Here is a 12,424-nt window from a genome sequence, read left to right as displayed (position 1 = left end):
AAAGTCCTGCTCTCCATGCCCTATTTCAAACATTTTTGTGAATAATTTTATTTCCTTCCAAATTTTTTTGGTTTTAATTTTTTAAAAAGAGTTTTGGTTTACTTATAAAAGTTTTTATTCAATGGCAAAAATTAAGGAAATACAAAACATTATGAAGAAAACAAAATGGCCCATAACCATGGCTTTATGTCTTTCCAGGAAGACTTTGTTATGTTGCTAATAAATACTGTATTTTTCATTGTATGAGATTTGTATTTTAATTTGGTTTATGGCACCTTTTCATATAGGATTTAAAATTTGTTATAGAATCAAAGTTATTAATCTTTGCTTTTTAAGGCCTCTGGGATTCTCAGAAGACCCCTCTCCAATCACACACCTGAAGAGTGTAAAAACTTCCTTCTGTTGTATTTTCTAGTACTCTGTATAAAAAATAAATTTTAAAAATTTAAAGGTTACACTCCATTTACAGTAATTACAAAATACCAAAACACTGACTGTATTCCCCGTGTTGTGCGATACATCCTTATAGCCTATCGTCTCTTTTGTCTTTATTTCTTACATTTAAATTCTAACCCAGCTGGAATCAATTGTGGTGAGAGGAGAGAAGCCATCTTTTTCCTAATTGATGCCGTAGTTTTTCCACCACCGTTTGTTAATAATTCACCTTTTTCTTATGGACTCGGAAAGCCACCCTAATCACGCACGAAACTCCCACCTGTAGTTGGATCACTTTCTGGACCCCCTAGTCACTTTCTTCAGTTCGAAGTTTGGCCTGGCTTTTCTTACCTGTTTATTCTTAACTTGTTTTTTTTTTTGAAAACGTTGGTTATGGAAATTTTTATGTAAGCATAGTAAACTAAATCAAATTATACCAAAAAGATAACAACCACAGCACCCTTTTGACAAGCCTTGTTCTAGAAAACAACGTCATGTGCCCTTTGAGACAGACACGCACCCTGTTTCCTAAAAGGAACCACACTTCTTCTGTGGCTTGGTTTTATGCTTTGACAACTTACAGGCAGCTTTTCATGTCAGTAAACACAGATCATAACCTGTGGTGTTTGCATGGTATGGTACAAACTGTACCAGAATTTACTTAAGTGTTTTTAATCAATGGTCATCTCAGTCCTTTCTAACTTTTTTTTTAGCAATTGTCAATACTGTGATGAAAATCCTTGTACCTAAAGCTTATTGAACTTCTAACGATTTTCTTCCTCTGATTCTTAGAAATGGCATTTCTTGGGCGAAAGGTGTGCGTACTTTACATCAGAGGTTTTGCCAGCAGTCTGCACCCACCGAACGTGTAAGTACCTGCCTCTTAGCCAGCACTGGCCTTTGCAGTCTTTTTCACCTGTGATATTCTGTTGGGCTGGAAATATTATCCTGTTTTTATTTTAACTGTTTATTGTTAACAGAGTTGAATATGTTTTCATATGGCTATTGTTCATTTGTATCCATTTGTAGTTTTCTTGTCCAGCTTCTTTCCCTGTTTGTTTTATTATTGGTTTATTTGAGGTTTGAGATATAAATGATATTACGTTTTTTTCTTGTAATGCATTACCAATGTCCCCTTCCTACTCCTGTTGTGTTTCAACTTTATGGAATTTTTAGAAGGGTTTTTTGTTCTTTTCTGGTTTTGCAACATGTTTAGAAATGTTTTTCCAACCCAAGATTATTTAAAAATGCATCAGTTTCTCTTCTAGCGTGTTTAGGGCTTTGTCTATTTGAAAATCTTTAAATGTTAACCCTCTCGGGATTTGTTTCCGTGTAAAGAGTGATGTGGGAATCCAGGTTTGTTTTGTTTTTTCTGAGTGTTGAGCTGGTTGTCCCAATCCAATATTGAACACTCCCTCTGCAGTGTCTGGTTTGAAATTCTAACTTTCTCCTGTAGTAGATTTCCTTATTTACTTCTGTCCGTTTCTACACTCTCTTTTTTCCTACTGGGCGATGTGTCTATCCTGTCTCAGTAACATTCTACTTTAATTCTTACAGCTTTATAATGTCCTTTAACTTTTTATGGACCCTGGTTCGTTTGCCCGACACGCAGCAAGCCAAATGCTGAGATGCCGAGGTTTGCAGCAGAGAAAGGGTTTATTTGCAAGGCAACCAAGTGAGGAGATAGGAGAACCAGTCTCAAATCCTCCTCCCTGAAGGCGAGGGATTCAGGATATTTATGAGTGAAGAGTATAGGGTGGTTGGAGATGCAGAGGGAGGTGATTAGAGGAAGGAAGAAGGTGAGGTAATCAGTGGTCTGTGCACGTGTATTTGAGTAACATGCCTCTTCATGGGAAGCATGTTCAGAAAATGGCAGCATTAGCATGATCTGAGGGTGGAGTTTTTGGCCCTCTGACGTCAAAAGGTCATCCATCGGACACTTGCACAGGCCCAGCTGAATGGTCTGTGGTCTTGACCGGTTTGAACTGGGGAAGACCAGCTCCCTGTTCCTGAAAAACAATGGAAGCAACTGTTACTATAGTGACCCTATGTCAGAGGCGTTATCTATAGGGAGTCTTGTGATGCTTTGTCTAAGCTACCTGAAGCTTGGAGGGTATGCAATTTGCAAGAACAATTAGTGAAGGCAGGTTACAGGATATTGTTTATTAAGCAAGTTACAGTTGAAGGAATCTAGTTGATGACTGCTTGGCTTCAGACTCAGGATAAGTTTTTCTTCTTTGTCAGTATTTCTTGACTACCGTTACATGTTTACTTTTCCACTTCAATCTTAGAGTCATTTGTCAAATTTCCAAGAAAAATCACTTCGTAGTTTTATTTAGGATTGCTAAAAAACCCCAGTATGCTAGTCTGGGGAAACTAAGCAATTTTACAATGTTGAGTGTTCTGTCCAAGACCCAGGCAGGCCTTTCCATTTGTCAGAGTTACCTGTTGTGTCCCCTGATAACGTTACTTTTCTCTCCGTGGAAAATGCCTCTAACTCTCGGCCTCGGTGGCTCTCACTGAGGGAGCAGTACTGCAGGCGCAAACCACATGTTATGCACCTTGGAGAAAAGAGATTTTTAAGGGCAGTTTGGTCTGTCACTGATTTTTCCATACATGCAGACTTTTGAAACCAACCCATGTGGGTCCAAGGTCATGCATGCTATTCCCATGACCTCTGGAGGACCAAGTGGGCTAGAGGCCTTTTTCATTCTTGCTTTTGTATTTGTGTTTGTTTTGAAATAACTCTAAAATTTTTAAAATTAATTAATTAATTTATTTTTTGGCTGCTTTGGGTCTTTGTTGCTGTGTGCACGGGCTTTCTCTAGTTGCGGTGAGCGGGGGCCACTCTTCGTTGTGGAGCATGGGCTCTAGGCGTGCAGGCTTCAGTAGTTGAGGCATGCGGGCTCACTAGTTGAGGCACGTGGGCTCAGTAGTTGAGGCACGTGGGCTCAGTAGTTGTGGCTCGCGGGCTCTAGAGCGTAGGCTCAGTAGTAGTGGCCCACGGGCTTAGTTGCTCTGCGGCATGTGGGATCTTCCCGGACCAGGGCTTGAACCCGTGTCCCCTGCATTGGCAGGCGGATTCTTAACCACTGTGCCACCAGGGAAGTCCCAATAACTAAATTAAGCAGAGTACAGTTGAAAAAATCGGTGACCTGTTTGGATATCATTTAATCGGCCATGTTTATGTAGTTTGGGGGCTGTGTAATTTGCCCCGATTGGCTCTTTGGTTTCCCTCTGGTTTTCGGGGAGCTCGCAGCAATGCTGTGACTTCTGAGGACAGGTGTGCTGTTAAATCTTGAGCCTGTGTGAATTTGTTTTGCTCCAAGTTCGTCTGTGTGCCGCCACAGCAATGATCAGGTTGTGAGATGCAGGATGGTGCTTGTTCACAACAGGAGTGAAAGGGTGTCTTGTAACCTGTGCCGGTGCCAGCGCCCAGGGTTCCCTGAGCTCTTCAAAGCTGTCCTCGTTAGTGCAGCTCCAGCCACAAGTCTAGTCCAAGACCCAGTGTCACAGGGTGAATAGCGAGGTAACCATGGACTGTTTACAGACCTGTGAGACTTTGTGCAGCTGAAGAAGGGTTTTCACTGCAATCATTTCGGACCTGTTTAGTGGCTTCCTACCCAGCTCCCCCCGCCTCCCCCCCCCCACCTTGATCCTTTTATTTCCTTCAAGTGTGCTGTAGCCATAAAAAGAGTACCAACCACCGGGGTGGTCAATTTAGGGCCAGGAAGGTGGAATTTAAATGTAACTGTGTAACTGACAAAATGATTCATTACTTTGTAGGCCATTGGAAAAGAGCAGAAATTTTCCAACTGTTCCATGGGCTGGTATCAGTCATACCAATGCCCTAAGCACAAGAAGTTCTCAGCGTTCCAGGGCCAAGTTGGCTTAGGAAATGCGGTGTACTGATTCCCCCTCTCAGAGCTTTACAATGTGCATTAGCATATTAAAAGTTCTGAGAAGTAGGCAGTAAAGAATCCAGCTTTAGTTCTGCTGAGTGATTAAGCAAGTGTACTAGTGCAGGGACAGATTTCTTTCAGGCCAAATGGGTTTCTCTTGATACTAACTTCAGAAGCTAGAGGACATTTAGGGGAATTTTACCTTCTCTTTTGTCACAGCGTCCTACCAGCCTTCACAACGTGTGTCAGTGTTGGAATCCTGGAGCTAGATTTTAAATGAAATGCAATCAAAATCAAATTCCACTGAAAATATAATTTTCCTTATTTGTTCATAATATCAGTGATGTATTGAAGTGCATTAGATACGATGTGGACCTTTTAACTCACGTGACACTTTCAGAAAATGACCTTGCAATGCATTCACTGATTAATTTATTCAAATAATAGGTCTTAAGGGACTCCTGTGTCTTCAGCACTGTGCCAAGTGGGAAAGAGCTGGGGTGTTTTAGAGTCTGGGAGTGGTGAGGACTGAGAGAACTGGGGGAATAAAGGAAGCCCAGAGCCTTATGGGGCTCTGGCTACTCCAGGGGCAGAACCCTGCCGTCAGCTGTGAGAGGAGAGGCTCCAGCGGGGGCCTGAGAGGGCCGTGGTCCAAGCCAGAAGTAGGTCGCCTTTTCCCTGGGGCCCTTGAGGGTTTTTCCAGGGTCACCGACACTCACAGACTACATTCTCAGTGATGACAACACTGCTGTGTAACAAACCACCTCACAACTCAGCTGCTTAAGACAATACTCAGGATCGCAGCGTGGCTTGGACTGGCGTGGCTGGCTCGGCTGGGGGCCCCTGCTCTGCTCACAGACCTCTCGGCTTCCTCGGACCAATGGACTGGCCAGGAATGTTCTCCTCACGGAAACGGAAGAGGCACAGATGGCAGTTCGAGCACGCAGGCACTTTCAAGCCTCTGCTAAAATCTCATTGGCCCAAGCATGTGGAAGGATAGGAAATACCTTGCCGTTGAGGGTGGAAGTTACTTACAAAGGGGCACGGGTGTGTCCTGCTCTAACTGGGGAGCAAGTGAATCCAGGAACCGTGGGTGGGTGATGCTGGCTCCCCTTCAGGAACGTAAATTCCGCCCCCTGCCCCAGAGACCTCAGTGCTGGCTCCTGGATGCGAAAACGTTCTGTCCTAATCCAGTGAGACCTGGGGCCTGGCAGCTGACGTTGAATGAAACACAGCAGTGCAGGGATGGAAGTTTGGCCGTCGCCAGCCCGTGTATTGTAGCCGCATCCTCCTCCTCCTCAGATTCAGCTGCGAGGCAGCACCGCCGCAGCCGGCATACGCCGTGCCTTCGCGCAGGTTAGAAGAAGGTTCCTCCCCACCCTACAGCCGCCTTCATGAATCCCTCTTCAGGGGACACTGGAGGATGAACTCCAGAGGGAACTTCAGAAAAGGATTGAATGTCGAATACATTTGGCAAGAGACATTAGGCAAAAATAAGGGAACCAGATTAATGGGATAGGGCACGGGGTAGACTGCAAAACGGCCCTTCTCCAGCACTGACTCTGGCCTTGGCCATGTGACTTGTTTGGTCAGCGGAACAAGAATGATGTAACACAAGCAGAGACTTGACATGTGCTTGTGTGTTGGGGCCTGCCCTCTCTTGCTGCTGAAAGCCCCTCTGCCTTCATCTGAACAAGCCCAGGCTAGCCTGCTGGATGATTAGGGGCGTCTGGCTGTTGCCTCAGCTGACATCAAGTCAGCTAACTGCCCGACCTGTGAGTGAGGCCTCTCAGGACCACCCCCATTGCCAGCCTCGTGACTGGATGATGTGGCCAAGCTGGCCGCCAGGAGTTGCTCAGCTGTGACGAATAATGAATGTTCATTGTTTTAAACTACCACATTTTGAGGTGATTTGTTAAACAGAGAAAACTGATGCATAGTATAAATGTCATATGCTCTGGCAGTGTATAAATAAGATAGAACAAGCTTGTGGATTGCCTTGTCTTTAATGCTGACACGTTGTGTTGTCCACATTTAAGAATATTTAAGAATGAAAAGATAAACGTTAATAGAAACAGTGTTATTGACTAGCTTTGGGTTGTAGAAGATGGGAAGGGATTAGGGAGGAAGAGAAAAAAGCTAATTCTATTGTTCACTTTTCCAGGAACCAATGGATACTAGCAAAAAAAGAGGAGATTACAGGTTTTATATAAACATATAAAAGTAACCACTAGAACAGAATGCAAGTCTTCCTTAATAGATATAGAACAACAATAAAAAGTAAACAAAATACATCAAATATATTTTAAAATATATACCAAACTTTATTGACTCTTAAGATTGTATTGGTTATAAAATCACCATTATTTTAATCATCATTATATAAGGAAACAGTGTTGTCAATTAAGTCACGACCTACCATCAATTTTAAGACATCCCAATTCCAAAGATGTTAACACTTTTTAAAAGTGCTTCAGGAATTGTCATAATGCAGTATCTAAAAACAGAAAACATATAAATTATGATAGAACTAAAATCAAACAAGTCATACTAATAAACGTAAGTATAATTTTCCCATTAGAAGAAAAAGATTTTCAGATTGAGTCACAAAGCAAAAGAGAAAAAAAAAACATGGGCAAAGATACCGCAGCAAAAACCCGAAGTGTGTGTGGAGAGGGGTCATGCCCCTAATATACAAGAAGTTAAAATCCAGGCCAAAAAGTACTAAGCAAGACAAAAGCACCTTATAATGCTAGTGAACACAAACCACCATGAAAATATAGTGGTGATAAATATCTATGTATCACATATCATCTTTCATTAGGCATAAATTGAGATACAAGAAGAAATAGACAAACATGCTAATAATAGACCCTAATTCACTTATTTTAGTTTAAGAGAGATAAAGTTGACAAAAAATTGTTATAGCAACTCCATTAAATATTTTTAGCCATTATAAATGAAGATTATATAGTTCTAAAGGAAAAGTGTACAATATATGACAGAAAATGGACCATATACTTGTGTGATTCTTATAACTTGCAAATTGGTGTTTAGAGGGACATAAAGATCTGAAGAGCCATAAGGAAGTATAATTAGTTAAGTGAAAAGAAGTGTGAATCTGTAGATGCTAGCAAGTTGTTTTGATGATTTAAACATTTTAAAGAAAATGCTAATTAATTCTTTAGCATCAATCTGTATGTTCATTATAGAGAAAAGCTATGGCAATACTTGTCCATGTGAGGGTCCATGTAGGGACATATAAGCATGAAAGTCATTTATGAATTAATTCATCATATGACTAACCTCAGAGCATCCGACTTAAAATTTAAAAGGTTAGGTTTGACAGTAAGAGTGTAACCAGCATCCTGAGTCAGACATTTGCTGCCTGTTCTCTATGCTCTAAACATTAGCTTTGACACGGCATAAATATTTCCTACCAACCATTCTTTCATTGCAATCTGTAGCACTCAGCTAAAAGAATGTATTCAATAATTATCTGAAACAAATACATCAAGTTCCCAGAGAATTACAGACTTCTGGGAGTGGGGTGGATAAAATAACGGAATTCTGAGGAATCCTTTGGTTTCAAACAAAGAAACGGAGACAACTCAGGTTGTTTCAATGATTTACTTAGGGTCACACAACTAGATAGAAGCAGGGTTGAGATGAGAACAAAGTTACTGATTTCCAGGAAGAAAAATGTTAAATTTCTTCCACTCCACTACCTGAGTGTTCATTAGCTTCAGAACCAAGCATCCTTTAGGATAAATGTTACATTTCACGTGATACATTTTATATGTGTAAATATATCCATGAAGTGTTGCCAACATATTTACAACGTTCTGAGCCTTTAAGAAGCACCGTATGGAGATCTCACACCTTAGCATTTTATATCTTTAAGTGGGTTGCTTCTTCCACAGCATCACATTAATACAGCAGCAGTCCTTTTCCTTGGTTCTCTCAGCTGTTGGTCGCTTTTTCATGATCGCAGCTGTTTTACTGACCTTATTTCCTGACTGGGAGTGTGCCCAGTCAGCTGTGGAAAACAAAACCCCAGAAGCACGAAATGTAACAGTTGCATACATTTATTTTAAGATAACAATGCATGGAGGGCTTCTTATGTTAAAAATCTTCTATACACATGTTTCAAAGCCAGAGTTTACCAGATTTCTAAAATAAAGCTTGTGGAAACATTGGCAGGCGTGAGTGGACTTGGTAAGCTGATGGTCCCCAAGCCAGATGTGAAGAGATAAAATGCTTCTCAGAGATGTGGCAGCATTTTCCAAGTTAAACAAATTTGCAAAAACAGTAAACACAGTGGCTGGATAAGAGCTCAGGTCAACAAAGGGAACCAGAGAAGAATCTAAGTGTGTTGCTTGAAGGGAAGCCTACTGTGATGAATACTTAAAGATTTGGGTTATATACATTTATTCGAAAATATTTTGAAAGCACCTGTAGTGGGCCTAGTATTGCATATAATGAATTGTTAATGTTAATTGTCTGTTCGTTGCTTTCTATCTTTTTTTAAAATAAATACATTTATTTATTTTTGGCTGCATTGGGTGTTCGTTGCTGCATGCGGGCTTTTCTCTAGTTGCGGAGAGCAGGGGCTACTCTTCGTTGCGGTGCGCGGGCTTCTCATTGCGGTGGCTTCTCTTGTTGAGGAGCACGGGCTCTAGGCACGTGGGCTTCAGTAGTTGTGGCATGCGGGCTCAGTAGTTGTGCACGGGCTTAGTTGCTCCATGGCATGTGGAATCTTCCCAGACCAGGGCTCAAACCCGTGTCCCCTGCATTGGCAGGCGGATTCTTAACCACTGCGCCACCAGGGAAGTCCCTGCTTTCCATTTTATAGATTCTCTGTGATAAACCTTCAATCCCAATCTGCTGCCAGCTTCAGCAGGTGCCCAGAATATTCCTGGAAACTTTTTGATGCCTTCCTGGAGCAGACCTTTTTACTTGTGTTTTTAACTTCAGCTGGAGATTGGGAATATATTATACACACACATACATAAACACACACACACACACATTCTCAATCTCAGGCTGAAATATATATACTTCTGTTTTTTTTTTTGTTTGTTTTGTTTGTTTGTTATGAATTGCATAGTTGCTTTGAATTTTGAATGTCATTGACATTGCTCCATTAGGGCATATTGTCCAGAGGATTTTCTGCCTTGTTAAAATGCAATGCAAGCCAGCAGCTATTCCGGGGTTTCTAATTTCTCGTGTTGAATTAGGCCTTCAATAGAATACATTCCTATGTTTAGAAGCCATTGTTCTGTTGTTGTTGTTGTTATATAATCTTTGTATTTTGAGACATTTCCGAGGCTTTTTGTTGAATGTCACCTTCCTCCAAATAATGGCCATGTTGTAATTCCTGTGTCTTAGGAGGGGCTCAGAATGAAAGGAGTAGGGGCATTGGATAGAGTGTCAGCCTGAATGGGACTGACTCTAACTGCCTTAATCGAAAGAGGAGGGGGCTGGGACCTGTGCTGAGGGCACCAACTTAGCTGTAGGGTTGGCCCAGAGGGAAGTGGGCAGCAATGTAGTTTTTAGCCATGATCCTTGAGCCAGGGGAAACACTCAGGATGACCTCCATATTTACCCTGGCTTCTTGCTGGGGGGTGATGTGCAAACCACAGTACAGGAAAATTCAGTCCAGGGAAGAGCATCAGTTTCCTGGGCAGAGGAAACAGCAGAGATTGGGGCTGCTAAGACAGCTGCAATTCGTGTGTTGGTACCAGATGGGAGAGAGCAGCTGAGAAGGAGTCCCTCAGTGTTGTAGAACAGCGGTCCCCATCATTTTTGGCACCAGGGACTGGTTTTGTGGATGACAATTTTTCTACGGACTGGGGAGGGGTGGGGGGACAGTTCAGGTGATAACGCGAGCAATGGGGGGCAGCAGATGAAGCTTCGCTCGCTAGCCCGCCGCTCACCTCCTGCTGTGCGGCTGGGTTCCTAACCAGTCCGAGACCTGGGGGTTGGGGACCCCTGCTGTGGAAGGTTCCCCTTCAGGTGCTTGGCTGAATCCTCAGCTGAGCAAAATTTAGGTCAAGATGCCATAGGGCTTAGTAGAGAACAACTCCCAGGGAACACAGAGTTGAACGGAGATTTCAGAGGTCACACAGCACTGAAGAATTCCAGCCAACCAAGCCAGAGACCTTGGTGAACCTCCCTTCTGGGCATTCAGTTAAAACCCAGGAAGGCCTACTCACATATCCTGAATATCCTCATTATGAGTAAGAGTCATGCCATAGGAATAAGGGCTGTGCCCTCTGACTAAGAGAGAACTGACTGGAAACCAAGCCTCAACAAAATTGAGGTGATCCAACAGCCTCCCTGAACACAACTCAGCACCCTATAGAGGAAGATGACAAAATCCAGAGTGTCTATTAGGATTCACAGAATGCCCAGCATTCAGTTAAAGAAAAAAAATCAGTCTTATATGTGAAAAAGGATGAAAATGGATTCATAATCAAGAAGGAGAAAAAAAAAGTAGTCAAAAGAAGCAGACCTACTAATAAGCCAAATGTTGGAAGTAGCAGACAAGAGCTTTACAATACTGTTATATGTGAACGAATTTATTGGAAAAAGTTGACAAAAATGGATGAACAGATGAAAAATTTTAGCAGAGAAATGGAAACTGTAAAAAAAAGAACCAAATTCTAGAACTGAAAAATATCCAAAATGAAGAACTCATAACAAGTGTTTAACAGCAGACTAGGCACAACAGATGAAAGGGTAAGTAAACACAAAATCAGATTATAGAAATTACCCATGTGAAGTACAGAAAGGAAAAAGAATAATAAATTTTTAAAAAACAGAGGACTGAAGATCTATAGGACAATATCAAACTAATATATGCACATTTGAAGTTCTAGAAGGAGAAAAGAGAAACAATAGAGCAGAGAAACATATGAAGAAATAATGGCCAAATATTTCCTAAAATTGATGAAGGACATCAACCCACAGATCCAAAGAGCCCAGTGCACTCTGAGAAAAATCACAAAGACCAAGGCACATCTAAGCACATCATAGCCAAAGTAGTGAAAACCAAAAATGGAGAGAGAAATCTTAAAAGCAGGCAGAAAAATTAAGAAATTACGTTGAGAAGAACCATAAAAAGACATTAATATAGGGGAACAATAAAAAGAATGATGGCTGACCACCAGAAATAATGGAGGACACATGACAAAGGAATGACATCTGAAAAGTGTTAAAAAAAAAAAAAAAAAAAAAAAGACAGTGTAGAATTCTAAACCCAGTAAAATGTCTTTCAAAAATGAATGTGAAATAAAGACATTTTCAAAAAAAAAAAAGCTAAAATAAATTCTTGTTAGAAGGGCTGCACTCTAAGAACTACTAAAGGAAGTTCTTCAGGATGAAGAGAAAAGGTCCCAGTTAGAAGTCCATATATTCAAGAAGGAATGAGGACCACTAGAAATGTAAATGGGTAGGTAAATATAAAAGACTAGTTTAAAAAACACATTTGAAAATTACTGACCATTTAAAGCAAAATAGTAAGTATGTGGAGGGATATATATCATATGTAGAAGTAAAATATATGATATCAGTCTGAGGTAGAGTATGATTAATTAAGGAGGCTTATTATAATCTGAAGAGTTAAAACTCAACTCCAATAGAGGAGATAAAAAGGAATACTTAAAAAAAGCTTGAAGCCTGGAAAGGAGGGATAAAGGATCAGAAAGGACAAATGGAAAATAAATAGTAAGATGGTAGACTTAAACTCAAGCATATGAGTAACTTAAATGTAAATGGAATAAACCCACCACTGAAAAGTCAGACATTGTTAGATTTGATAGAAAAAAAAGAAGACTCAACTCTATGTTTACAAAACACTTGTTAAATATAAACACAAATATAAATACAAATGTAGGGAGGTTAAAAGTAAAAGAATGGAAAAATAAATTTTATCATTTTAAGAAAGCTGATTCAGCCATATTAATACATTGCAATAGTAATATAGCTGATGTGACTTGTCAGCTTCAACAATATAATTGGCAGTTATTTCACCAGCAAAAGCAAGTTTACCTGGGAATAGCAGAGAAGTTGCTATTCAGGAT

General features: G+C 40.9%; 1 protein-coding gene across 1 annotated transcript in view; it reads left to right on the top strand.

Moving 5' to 3' along the window:
- The window catches only part of MGLL (monoglyceride lipase), a 240,698-nt gene that overhangs the window by 44,276 nt on the left and 183,998 nt on the right, over positions 1 to 12,424 (top strand). The window contains exon 2 of the mRNA XM_082345272.1: positions 1,228 to 1,303. The gene's annotated coding sequence lies outside the window, so the exon portion shown is untranslated. The remainder of the gene's footprint in view (positions 1 to 1,227; positions 1,304 to 12,424) is intronic.

This window comes from Balaenoptera borealis, assembly GCF_965194805.1.
Source record: "Balaenoptera borealis genome assembly, chromosome: 12".
NCBI classification, from domain to species: domain Eukaryota; kingdom Metazoa; phylum Chordata; class Mammalia; order Artiodactyla; family Balaenopteridae; genus Balaenoptera; species Balaenoptera borealis.
Note: the sequence above shows the minus strand (reverse complement) of the source record. Positions and strands in the feature narration are given on the sequence as shown.